The sequence below is a fragment of the Triturus cristatus genome, chromosome 7 (assembly GCF_964204655.1).
Source record: "Triturus cristatus chromosome 7, aTriCri1.1, whole genome shotgun sequence".
Classification (NCBI taxonomy): domain Eukaryota; kingdom Metazoa; phylum Chordata; class Amphibia; order Caudata; family Salamandridae; genus Triturus; species Triturus cristatus.
The window spans coordinates 13,533,821-13,547,082 of record NC_140590.1 but is presented as its reverse complement, the minus strand read 5'-3'; positions in this window follow the sequence as shown (position 1 = coordinate 13,547,082).

The following is a 13,262-nucleotide window of genomic DNA, read 5'->3' as shown; positions in this document are numbered from 1 at the left end:
GAGTGTTGGGCGCGTATGCGGGCACATGTCTCCATGGTTGCTATGGGTGTTCGGTGCGGACGGTGTTTTTTCCATACGGTTGTACGCTCGGACGCACGGGATGGATCGTGATTCCTCGGTCGGACTTGGCTTTTCACGTTTGTAAGGTAAATCGTCCGAGGACGTGTCGGACACATTTTCCGACCCGAGGACGTGTGGGGAATGATTCCCAGTGCGGTTCGTATGGACTTTTTACCATGCGAATCGTGATTGCCAGTTCGTACGGCACTTGTACGATTCGTACGGTAAAAAGACCCGATACGAGTCGCACGGGGGAATTTTTTACCGGATTGTGATCGGCACCTAAGTATATTTTCTAACATTTTTAAGTAAATTATAAAGATTATTAATAATGTTGTACAATGTAGTGTTTTAAATTAAAATTAACATAGCAATAGGTTTTGTAAATCTTTATACAAAACTTTTAACAAATATTTTCATATATAAACATTTTAATATTTGTAGTACAAACATGTTATACCTTTTTATTAATATTAATATGTAAAATATTAATATTAATTATTTTTACAATGTTTTCGAAACAAACATCTTTTTAACATAAATAAAATTTTAGCATTCATGCAAAACAATTTTAACAATTTTTCATACATTGTTCTGTAGTATTATCTTTTTAGAAATTATAATAATAAATATTTTAAATTTTAAAATATTTATTTATATAATTTTACAAATTAGGAACATTTGTTGACAATTTGTAGGTAAATTAAAAAAATAGGTATATTTTTGCTAAATAATATAAAATATTTGTGTGTGAATTTACTGTTTTACCTGATTTATTTAGGGCTTTTTAGTATAGTTAAATGTTTTATTATGTTTTGGACACTCTATTTTGTAACCGGGTAATGTTGTTTTGGGTCATTTGGTTTGAAGGGAAGCTCGCGGTTGGGAGTTACTTCGCGTCGTGAAAGGTAAGGTTTGTTTTATGTGTTTTAGATGGTTTTAAATTTACTTTTGAGCCTAGTTAGATAATGTTTAGTGTAGCTGTACATATATTAGTTATATTTGGAAATGTTATGTGTTAGAGTTGCGTGTTGTGTTTTTACGTGTTTTTAACGATGTGTAGGCATGTTTCGAAAGTTAGGTTTAAGGTGTTTAATGTATATTTAGAAGTGTTTTAAATCTAGTATTATTGTTAGTAAGTGTTTATGTGTTGTTTTATGTGGGTGGGAATGTCAGTTGCTTTGTTTTTACTATTTCTTTTCTAGGTTATTCGTTTCGGATGGACTCATTTTTTTTTTTAAAGAAGTGTGTGTTCGTTTTATTGAACAATATGTTTTTTACACTACTTTAAATGTTTCGGTTTTCATGGATCGTTTTTTAATATTTTTAGCTATTTTCGGGTTTTTCATGGATTTTCGAAGGATATTTGGTGAATGGCTTATGGATTTAATCGCCAGTTGTATTTTTGCATTTTTTTTTGGGAACCTTTTTTTTTATGTTTGGATTGTGTAAGCAGGAAATGGATTTTTCAGACTTTGGAATAAACGTGGTAAGTTAATTTATTATTATTTCTTGTGGGTGGGTATTGTTTAATATTATTGTTCATTTTTATTTTATTACAAATATTATTAATGTGTGTTAATATATTTTTGACAATATGTATAAATATGTTACACACAGTAATTATTTTTGTAATAAGATACATATATTTTATGTGTTTGATATTATTGAAAATGGGTAATTAGTCATTTATTTGTATTTGTACTTTAAAGAAGTGTTTTAGCTATGATGTTTAGGTATTCTAGGCCTTTGGTAGTAGGGTACAATTTTACTTGTTCCTCTAGATATTTATACATTTGTTTAGTTTGTTTTGAGGTTTTTGGAGTTAGCTGAGTTATGGATTGTTCCATTCGGAACTCTTGATAACTCTGTTCTTTTTGTAGGCATGATATAAATCTTTCTAGTGTTGGTTTTGTTCTGCCTGTTGATTGTAGGAAGGCGTTATGCCATCCTTCAACTGCGTTATTAGTTTTGGATTCTCCATTTAAGGTGCTTCTGTATACGTTCCACCAGGGAATTAAGAATTTAGGGTTTCTTCTGTGGCCAGATCTATGTAGTCTGCCGACCCATGTATCTTCGAAATAGTCCAATAGTGAACTTAGTTTTTCTTCATTTTGTTTGTAGAAGGCGCTGTCTATTAAAAAGTTGTAATGTTCTGTTACGTCTGTGTCAGGTACATAAGCTAGTGCTATGGTTTTTTTATTTGATATGCAAAAGATGAATTAGTTGCATATTCAATGCTTAGGGCTGATTTTTGCATGTGTCTCCATAGGCATTGATTAAAATGATAGTAACAGCCTTGTATGGAGGTATGGGGGTGTGTTTTTAATATAGAATTAATCATTGCATGTTCAAAATCTAGGATTATTTTTTGTGGGGAAAAGTCATTTGTTTTTTGTTTTATTATATTTAATAGTTCAGTGTATGTGGAGTTATGTTTGTTTGGTAATAATGTGTAAATTAATGGTATATTGCAGTTGTGATATAGGACATGTATTGTATATAGTTGGAAAAATGGTTTGGGACATATGGTAAAAGTCCCATCCATCATCCAGTTATGTGATTCTTGTAGTTTACAGAGATTATTAGCTGTTCCAAATATTATTATTCTTTTGTCATTGTTTTTATTATCAAAAATGACAAATGGTTCTTTGTTTAAAGTTATACTTTGTTCTGGACTTAGAATAACTTCACTGTATGTGTGAGGAATTGGGGTTGAAGTAGTAGTGGTTTTTTTAGTACGTGCAATAGTTCTTTTGAGTGAAGTTACAGATGGCATTTGTGTAGTAGCAGTTTTAGGAATTTTGGGAAGCTGCTCTTTTAAAATTACACTGGTAGGTTTTTGAGAACTTGTGCTAGCTTCCTTTATAGTTTCTAAAGCAGATCTGACTTCGATTTCAGTAATGTTTGGTGGGTGGTTATGTTCTCTAGTGTATAGTACTGTTGTTTGTCGTGTTGTAGCACGCCCATAGCACTTATTAGAGTAGTATTTAGTGCATTTCCAGTTAACTTTTAAACCATACACTTTTTCCTGTGTGTAAGTGTACCCCATATAGCATAGTAACATTTTTCCCTTCTGGCTTGTTATGAATTCAGCTCCTTCAGTCATTTTGATGTAGCTTTATCTATGAAAAATATATATTATAGTTATTATATATGATGTTATATTAATTTTCAGTATAAAAAAACAAGATTTAGTTACTATATACTTACAAAGTTGGTTTTGATGTGTTTGAGTAGAATGCTCCTGATTCTTTATTTGTGGGATTTTCCTCTAGTATTTTCTTTGTCTGGAAAAGAAAAGGAAATGTGTTGTAATAATTGTTTCTATATTTTTATAGGGAATGGTTAGGGGATTTGCAATTGGGATTTAATTAGGGTGGTATTTTAATCTATTAGTTGATTTTTGGTTGTGAAATACTTACTTTTTAGTTGTATCTTTTTTGGTGCTGTTCTGTATTTTCTTAGTTTCTTTTGGAGTTTCCTGTAGTGAAAACATGAAATAGAAAGAAGACATTAATTTATTTATAGTGTATGTATATTGTAATTACAATTTATTCTATTTGAGTCTTCATGAGAATAATATAGTTAACTTACTTTTGATAGTTTTAAACATTTCCTCTATGTTGATTTTCTTATATCTGTAGTTGCAATCCAGTCGATTTTCCTCTTCATTCAATTTCGTTTTTTGGGTTTTGGACTGTGAATGAAGTTGAACTTCTTTTTATAGTGCTTTGGATGTTGTAATATGTGTTTTATTGGTCAGTTTGAATTCGGAGTGTTTTTATTGGTTAGTTCGATTTTTTTTTTTTTTTTCTGGTAGTTAGTTTCCTAATAAGGAAAACGCTAATTAGTGGTTTTGTGGTGTATTATTCTATATGTATTTTTCTAAACATTATATTATGTATTGGATGCATGAATTGATAAAGTATAATTTAATAATATAGTTGTTTAATGTAGGAATGTTGTTAATAATGTTTTAGTAAAGAGTTAATTATTTAAATCCATTTTTAAATGTAGTAAATATATAATTGTTTAATAATAATTTTGTGTAGAGATAAAAGACATTGGTGCCAATTCCGATCCGGTAAAAAAATTCCCCGTCCGACTCGTATCCGGATTTTTTTCCGTCCGAATCGTCAAAGTAGCGTACAAACTGCCAAGTACGATTCGAACGGAAAAAAGTCCATACGAATCGCATTGGGAAGATTTCCCCACACGTCCTCGGGTCGGGAAAAGTCACCGACACGTCCCCGGGCGAAAAACCCACCGTAAGTCCGACTGCGCAAGTACGATCCCTCCCGTCCTCCCCATTTCACAACCGTACGCAAAAAACACCGTCCGAACCGAACTCCCATAGCAACCATGGAGACATGTGCCCGCATACGTGCCTAACACCCCACCACCCCCCCCGCCCGCGTATGTACGCACCGAACCCCCACCCCAGCAGTGCATGTACGCCCCGAACCCCCACCCGTGTATGTACGCACCAAACCCCCCCCAGCCGTGTATGTACGCACCAAACCCCCCCCCAGCCGTGTATGTACGCACCGAACCACCACCCGTGTATGTACGCACCGAACCACCACCCGTGTATGTACGCACCTAACACCCCCCCCAGCCGTGTATGTACGCACCCAACCACCACCCGTGTATGTACGCCCCCGAACCCCCACCCGTGTATGTACGCACCAAACCCCCCCCAGCCGTGTATGTACGCACCAAACCCCCACCCGTGTATGTACGCCCCCGAACCCCCCCCAGCCGTGTATGTACGCACTGAACCACCACCCGTGTATGTACGCCCCCGAACCCCCACCCGTGTATGTACGCACCAAACCCCCCCCAGCCGTGTATGTACGCACCAAACCCCCACCCGTGTATGTACGCACCGAACCACCACCCGTGTATGTACGCACCTAACACCCCCCCCAGCCGTGTATGTACGCACCAAACCCCCACCCGTGTATGTACGCACCGAACCACCACCCGTGTATGTACGCACCTAACACCCCCCCAGCCGTGTATGTACGCACCCAACCACCACCCGTGTATGTACGCCCCCGAACCCCCACCCGTGTATGTACGCACCAAACCCCCCCCAGCCGTGTATGTACGCACCAAACCCCCACCCGTGTATGTACGCCCCCGAACCCCCCCCAGCCGTGTATGTACGCACCGAACCACCACCCGTGTATGTACGCCCCCGAACCCCCACCCGTGTATGTACGCACCAAACCCCCCCCAGCCGTGTATGTACGCACCAAACCCCCCCCCAGCTGTGTATGTACGCACCGAACCCCCACCCGAGTATGTACGCACCGAACCACCACCCGTGTATGTACGCACCAAACCCCCCCCACCCGAGTATGTACGCACCGAACCACCACCCGTGTATGTACGCCCCCGAACCCCCACCCGTGTATGTACGCACCAAACCCCCCCCAGCCATGTATGTACGCACCAAACCCCCCCCCAGCCGTGTATGTACGCACCGAACCACCACCCGTGTATGTACGCACCGAACCACCACCCGTGTATGTACGCACCTAACACCCCCCCCAGCCGTGTATGTACGCACCCAACCACCACCCGTGTATGTACGCCCCCGAACCCCCACCCGTGTATGTACGCACCAAACCCCCCCCAGCCGTGTATGTACGCACCAAACCCCCACCCGTGTATGTACGCCCCCGAACCCCCCCCCAGCCGTGTATGTACGCACCGAACCACCACCCGTGTATGTACGCCCCCGAACCCCCACCCGTGTATGTACGCACCAAACCCCCCCCAGCCGTGTATGTACGCACCAAACCCCCCCCCAGCTGTGTATGTACGCACCGAACCCCCACCCGAGTATGTACGCACCGAACCACCACCCGTGTATGTACGCACCAAACCCCCCCCACCCGAGTATGTACGCACCGAACCACCACCCGTGTATGTACGCCCCCGAACCCCCACCCGTGTATGTACGCACCAAACCCCCCCCAGCCGTGTATGTACGCACCAAACCCCCCCCAGCCGTGTATGTACGCACCGAACCACCACCCGTGTATGTACGCACCGAACCACCACCCGTGTATGTACGCACCTAACACCCCCCCCAGCCGTGTATGTACGCACCCAACCACCACCCGTGTATGTACGCCCCCGAACCCCCACCCGTGTATGTACGCACCAAACCCCCCCCAGCCGTGTATGTACGCACCAAACCCCCACCCGTGTATGTGCGCCCCCGAACCCCCCCCCAGCCGTGTATGTACGCACCGAACCACCACCCGTGTATGTACGCCCCCGAACCCCCACCCGTGTATGTACGCACCAAACCCCCCCCAGCCGTGTATGTACGCACCAAACCCCCCCCCAGCCGTGTATGTACGCACCAAACACCCACCCGTGTATGTACGCCCCCGAACCCCCCCCAGCCGTGTATGTACGCACCGAACCACCACCCGTGTATGTACGCACCAAACCCCCCCCAGCCGTGTATGTACGCACCAAACCCCCCCCCAGCCGTGTATGTACGCACCGAACCCCCACCCGTGTATGTACACCCCCGAACCCCCCCCCAGCCGTGTATGTACGCACCGAACCCCCAGCCGTGTATGTACGCACCGAACCCCCACCCCACCAGGGAATGTATGGACCGCACCCCCACCAGTGCATGTACGGACCGTACTGACGCCAAAAAAACACGTACTGAACCAGGACAAACCATATTTACACAAGGAGAGTCAAGTAGAGTTTCCCCACACCACCAAACATGCCCAACAACCCCACAAACATCACATACACCCACCTGCAACTGCCAAACTGCCAAACAGAGGCCCAAAACTCAATCACTCCTCATAACACACCCACACAAATTTCAAACACAGCCACACCCACAAATGGACCAATAAAAATGGACCACACACACAAACCATGAGCCTTTGCAACAGACCCACTGCTGCCAGAGCCCACAGACGACCCACACCACCATACTTGAACCTCACACTTGCATACCTTCACACAACCACCTACACAAACACCCCCTCATCACATTCACACACACACCTCCACTACCACACCCACACACCCACAACCATCCACACCCACACCCCCACAACCATCCACACCCACACCCCCACAACCATCCACACCCACACCCCACGCCATGTCCACCACCAAGAATCCAAAGTTCACAAAGGAGGAGCTGGAGATCCTTGTCGACGAAATCCTCAGAGTCGAGCCACAGCTCTTTGGGACATTGGTCAGACAGACCAGCATATCCGAAAAAACGGCCATGTGGCAGAGGATCGTCGATTCTGTGAATGCTGTTGGGACCACCAGAAGGACCAGGCACGAGTGCCAATCCAGGTGGTACGATCTGCGGAGGACGGTCAAGAGGAAGATGACTGACAATCACAACCAGGGGAACATCACTGGAGGAGGGCCGCCCCCCAGACCGGTACAATACCATCCCTGGGAGGAGAAGGTGATGTCCACGCTGGCGGTGGAGGGACTACACGGACTGCCAGGACTCCCAGACCCTGGTGAGTACACAAACAACTCACCTCACATGGGGGGGATGCCATACACAATCAATCATGCATGCCACCCCCCCCAAGCCACCACCGGACACAACAACACTCCACAAACACACACATGCCACTAGCGCCACCATGCCCCATGCATCAATCAGGGCCATGCCAAGTCACAGGCCACACAAAACACCAACACAACACAGGATGTGGTCGATGCTGGGAGTGGGGGCATCAAAACTAACATTGAGCAACTCACAAGCACACAACAATGCCCTCAGCCCATATGGCCCAGGGCACAGCCATAGAAACTGTGTGTACCCACACAGTACTGTCTTGCCTGCAAATGGTGGCTGCCATGCAGGATGACATGGGTCCGAAGGCACAATTTGCACATAACAGCAGACAATGAAGATGCATCGCTCTGATAGAGTCTCAGCACACACCGCCACAGCAGCAGCCTACACTCAGACACACTGCCCAATGGGTGCCCGGAGAACAGGGACTAACTCACATGAACAAGCCAATGGCCATTCAAAGACCGGCTAACTGTGTGTGCCCAGGAAGCTGGCCTGAGGTGACAGAGAGTGACAAAGAGAGGGAGGGAGAGGGGGAATGAGAGGGAAGGAGACAGAGGGGGACACAGGGAGACAGACAGAGGGAGGGAGTAGGGTGACAGAGGGAGACCGACAGAGGGAGGGAGGAGGGTGACAGAGGGAGGGAGGAAGGGAGACACAGGGAGACTAAATCACCCTTGGGTGGTGTGGCCATGTCCACTCGTCAGCCGGTGGACTGTGTGCATGCAGACCAGGTCTGGCAGTGCCTCAACCCCCCCTTCCGTAGATGAAGACCGGTCCATGTGTCAATCTGTGCACGAGTCCATCCGTGCTGCAGGCACAGACCTAACCACACACCCAGTATACCCAGCCACAGTGTCGGTAAGAACCCTGTCACAAATGCTTCAGTCCCCTACCTGCAACATCAAATTGCCTTGGCAAAACACCATTTGGCCACGTACAGTGCAACACGTAAGGCGCCTCTGCATGGCTCGCTACGCCCGCACACCACACTGCTGACTGTGTACCCAAATAGATGCATCAACTAAGATTGTGTCTCACACATGCGTAAAGCCCTGACAGCTGTGGCCAAGGGACATAGCCATGCACAAGTGCACTGTGAGAGGAATGCAGGACAGATCCAACTACCCAGAGGAAGAGTGCCAAATCAGAAATGCATGCAACATGGATGCCACATGTGACACTGTTAACATTGTCTCTCTCACACACAGGTCAACGTCGACGAACACCCCCCAACACTGGGGGGGAAGTCTCACAGGACCAGGCTCTGCGGGATGAGGACCCCACCGCCAGCGATGACTCTCACCACTCCGTGGATGACCCAGACCAACCTGGCCCCTCTGGTGTCCAACCACCTGCAGCACCTGCGTCAGGTACAACTGTGCCAACCACCACCCCCATTCCTGCCACATCCCAGGAGACGTCCAGGAGCCCTGCCCGCACACGACCACCCAGCCAGTCTGCCCAGGAGGGACACGGTCCTCCGGGCACCCAGGAGGAGGCAGGCGGCAACGCAGATGCCATCCCTCAGGGGTCCCGGAGACCCGATGCACCCACAACGGCAGGCCAGGTGCACGTGGGCAGGGGTGGCGGGAGTGGAGGACGGCGGAGGCGCGAACCTGACCAGGCAGCTCAGGACCCGGTAGTGTCCCAGGTCAGCAACATCCTGGATACATACCGGCGTGACACCAGGGGCATGGACCAGATTGCGTCCACCCTCAATGACATCAAGGGGACCCTCCAGGAGATGAAGACCCTGCAGTCCCAGCAACATGCCTGTCAACTGCAACACCAAGGAAGGATGGAGGATAGACAGGCTGAGCTCGTGGCGGTGCAAACCCAAATGACCGGTGTACTCCGTCGGATTGCCGACAACATGGGCAACCCTCCCTGTGGCACCAGGCGAAGGCCATTACCAGACACAGGGAGGGATCAGGAGGAGGAGGATTCATCCGACGGAGCGTCACAGACATCGTCACGGACTGCTTCCGAGGGTCCCCGCAGGAAGGTGGGCCGTCCACGAAAAAGACTGTGAGAGTCAGCAGAACATCACCATCTCCCAGGTCACCTGGCCTGGCACCTGGCCCTCTGGCCCAATAGCAGCACATGACATTCTCTGCCACATGGACTTGCTGGTCACTGTCTGACCTATGTTGACAAAGACTGTGGCATGGACTCTGACATTTTGCTACGGCAAGGATACCAACTCCCCCAGTGAACTTTGGATTCTACACTCCCGCTGTGCACCTCTTGTCATCCCCACAAACCCGTACCCCACCACAAATAAATTAATCACACTTACAAGATGATGCCGTGATTCTACATTATTACAATACATGTGTGTGTCGTACAGTCAAAGCATGCCTGATCTCAGAATTAACTCCAACCATCCAAACCGTGGGGTCGCAGTCTTGCCCAGGACACACATGGGTCCCAATGTCTCATCTGATACAGACATGGAGTACCATACTCACCTGTGCTGGGCACAACCAGCTGAGTGGTTCCCGCACAACTGTGGCTACAGACACATTCAGGGGAGCAACAGTCATGCGCAGAGGTCAGGGATCATGTGGAGTGACCTGGCTTGCCGCTCCCAGGTATGTCTAGACATGTGTCCCTACAATGTGCAGCATGCTTGCGTCAGGCGGATGTTGAGAATGGTGGCTAGGCCAAGGTTGGATGCATGGAGATGCCAGAATGCAGTTTAGGATCACAGTGCCACATGGTTGTGTTGGGGTTGTGGGCTGCATCATGAGTGTGGGCGTGGATCGAGAAGGTCATCCTGCAGCTGGCTGTGAAACATTCCCCCCATCCCGTTTGGACGTTGATGTGGCCTGGTTGCCCGACGCAGTAGCAGAGCTGTGCAGATGCACTCCGGATATGGACAAGTACCATGGGAGTCGTAAGGCACATGTCCGTAGACTGCAGGGTAGGATTCGACACGGATGTTGTAGTTGCCCTGGGGGATGGTCTCTCTTGCCTTGAGGTGGATGGAACTGTGCATCTTGTGCATAATACAGTTCCCACTCCCTGACAAACCCCTAGCATCTTGTCACTCTACACATAGACACATATGCACCACCTATGAAAAATATGCCAGACATGCCGCACGCACAGTGGCAACAGGCCACCATTGACAGGGAAGAGGCACCTTGGAGACAGAGGGACAAATTTATTAGTCATGTGTGTTGGAATGACAATGATACTCTGTCAACACATACACAGGTCATGTGGATGAACATGTGGGAGCAACACTGGCACCCCCCATTGCAACACAGATGCTGGTATCCCATTGACCTGGCACACAAGTGACGGATAACAGCTAAACACCCCCTGCTGCCACGGAGAGGCCGCTATACACCATTGAGGCCCTGATGGGGCAATCACACACCATGTCAACCCGGTGCAACCTGTATGTTTCCGAGGTCAGTGTTACACACAATGATGGCCTCATCACAATCCCCAATCCCCTGCCACATGACAGTCACCAAGTCTGACCATGGCTCCAGGTGAAGCCTGCCCCATGTCATGTTCCCCATGTAGGATCACCATGTATGCAAATGGAACACACATGAACCGGAGAAGTGCACACAGACTACAAACAATTCACACACCCAAAACGACGTGAGGCATCCCTTACCCTAAGGAGATTTAAACACTTGCCCGTGCATGTGACGCTGAATCAGCACATGTTGCTGTGTTCATGAGGAGTAGCAGGAGCACAACAATGCCACCAGCAGACAGCATGCACATGGACCTGTGGAACAGAGACACACAAGGATTCAGCACAAAGGAGCACATCCGCAAGCATGTACTCAACACGTATCATGTTGTTAACATGACAGGTGACAATGATGACCCTCAGACAACATCCTTCCATTGCGCCATCACTTGAGTGACACTTCAATACACACCACTGACTCACTTGGCAGACATGCAGATGGACACACACATTGCAACACATGCCACACACGGCCCAATGCGTGCACACTCAGACACTGGAACTCACCACTAAGCAAAGAAGTTGCGTATGAGCCGACTCCGCATGTCCTCCACAGCCTCATCCTCCTCCACATCACTTGCCCCGTCACCAAGGCCTTCATCCTCCACGGGTGGATGGTCCTGGTCATCTTGATCCAGTATGAGTGGAACAGCTTCCTCCACTGCCATGTTGTGCAGCATGCAGCAGACGATGATGATCTTGCACACCTTCACCGGGGCATATGGGAGTGCTCCGCCGGTCTTGTGGAGGCACCGGAATCGGCTCTTCAGAAGTCCAAACGTCCTCTCAATGACTCTCCTGGTCCGCCCATGTGCGTTGTTGTAGCGGTGCTCGGCAGCCGTGCTGGGGTTGCGGACAGGCGTCATCAGCCATGGCATGTTGGGATAGCCAGCGTCCCCTACAAGGAAACATCATGGACAGAAGTGTGTCAGCACAGGCAGTGAGATTGGAAGATGACGCCAAACACTGAACTGCCAGAGTCTACCCACCAACAATACATGCTCGCTCGTTCCGCAGATGCAGCATCATTTCAGGCAGCCTGCTACGCCTCATGATGAAGGCATCGTGTGCTGATCCTGGAAAGCGAACACAGACATGTGAAATCACCATGTTGGACAGACACACCACAAGGGCATTAATGGAGTGATAATGTTTGCGATTCCTATACACCACCTCCTGTGCCTGTGGTGGTACCAACGCAACATGTGTCCCATCTATGGACCCAATGACATGGGGCATCCCTCCCAGGGCATAGAACTCACGCTTGACATCTGTCAACTGCTCACGAATAGGGAATTTAATGTACTCATCCAGGTGAACCAACATGGCCTCTAAGAAATCATGCAGAACACGGCTGAACATCGTCTGGGACATGCCCCCGACATCAGCAATGGTATGTTGGAACGTACCCGTGGCAAGGAAATGTAGGGATGCCATCACCTTCAACTTGGGTGTCAGTGCACTGGGATACCTGTGGCGCGGGAGGAGTTGTGCTTCCAGCCGGCCAGTCAACTCATCAATCAACCGTTGGCTGAATCTGTAGCGGCGTATACAGTCCCGTTCATGCAGGGCAGCAATGTCTGGCATACGTCGAGGGAGAGGCGGAGCCCTGCAGTGAAATGGAAGGAACACCTAAGAGTGAGCACTGTACAACAACATCGTCAATGCACTGAGCACATGTTACACAGCCAATATACATATGCCACGTTGTGAGTCAGGTCTGTGCCACATTTCCTGGACACGTACGCCAGTCAGGTGACACTCCTACCAAGGGACAGCCACTAACGGAGGGGGGCAAGATCACGATGACATGGCATGAGACTAGCTGTGGGCCAGTGTAAGTGAACATGCACACGCATCACAGGATTCACAGACATCCACACATGTGCAGAAGTAGTATGCGTATGGTACAGACAGGTAGTTGGATGCGATATGCACTGGTCACATGTCATAGGAATAGGACAGGCCACACACATTGCCTTTGAGGAGTACATGTCGAGACAGAACATACATAGGGAGCATGTGGATATGTACTTGTGTTGATACTCCGTGTAGTTGGATACATACACACCTCATGGCAAATCACATATGTGGGCT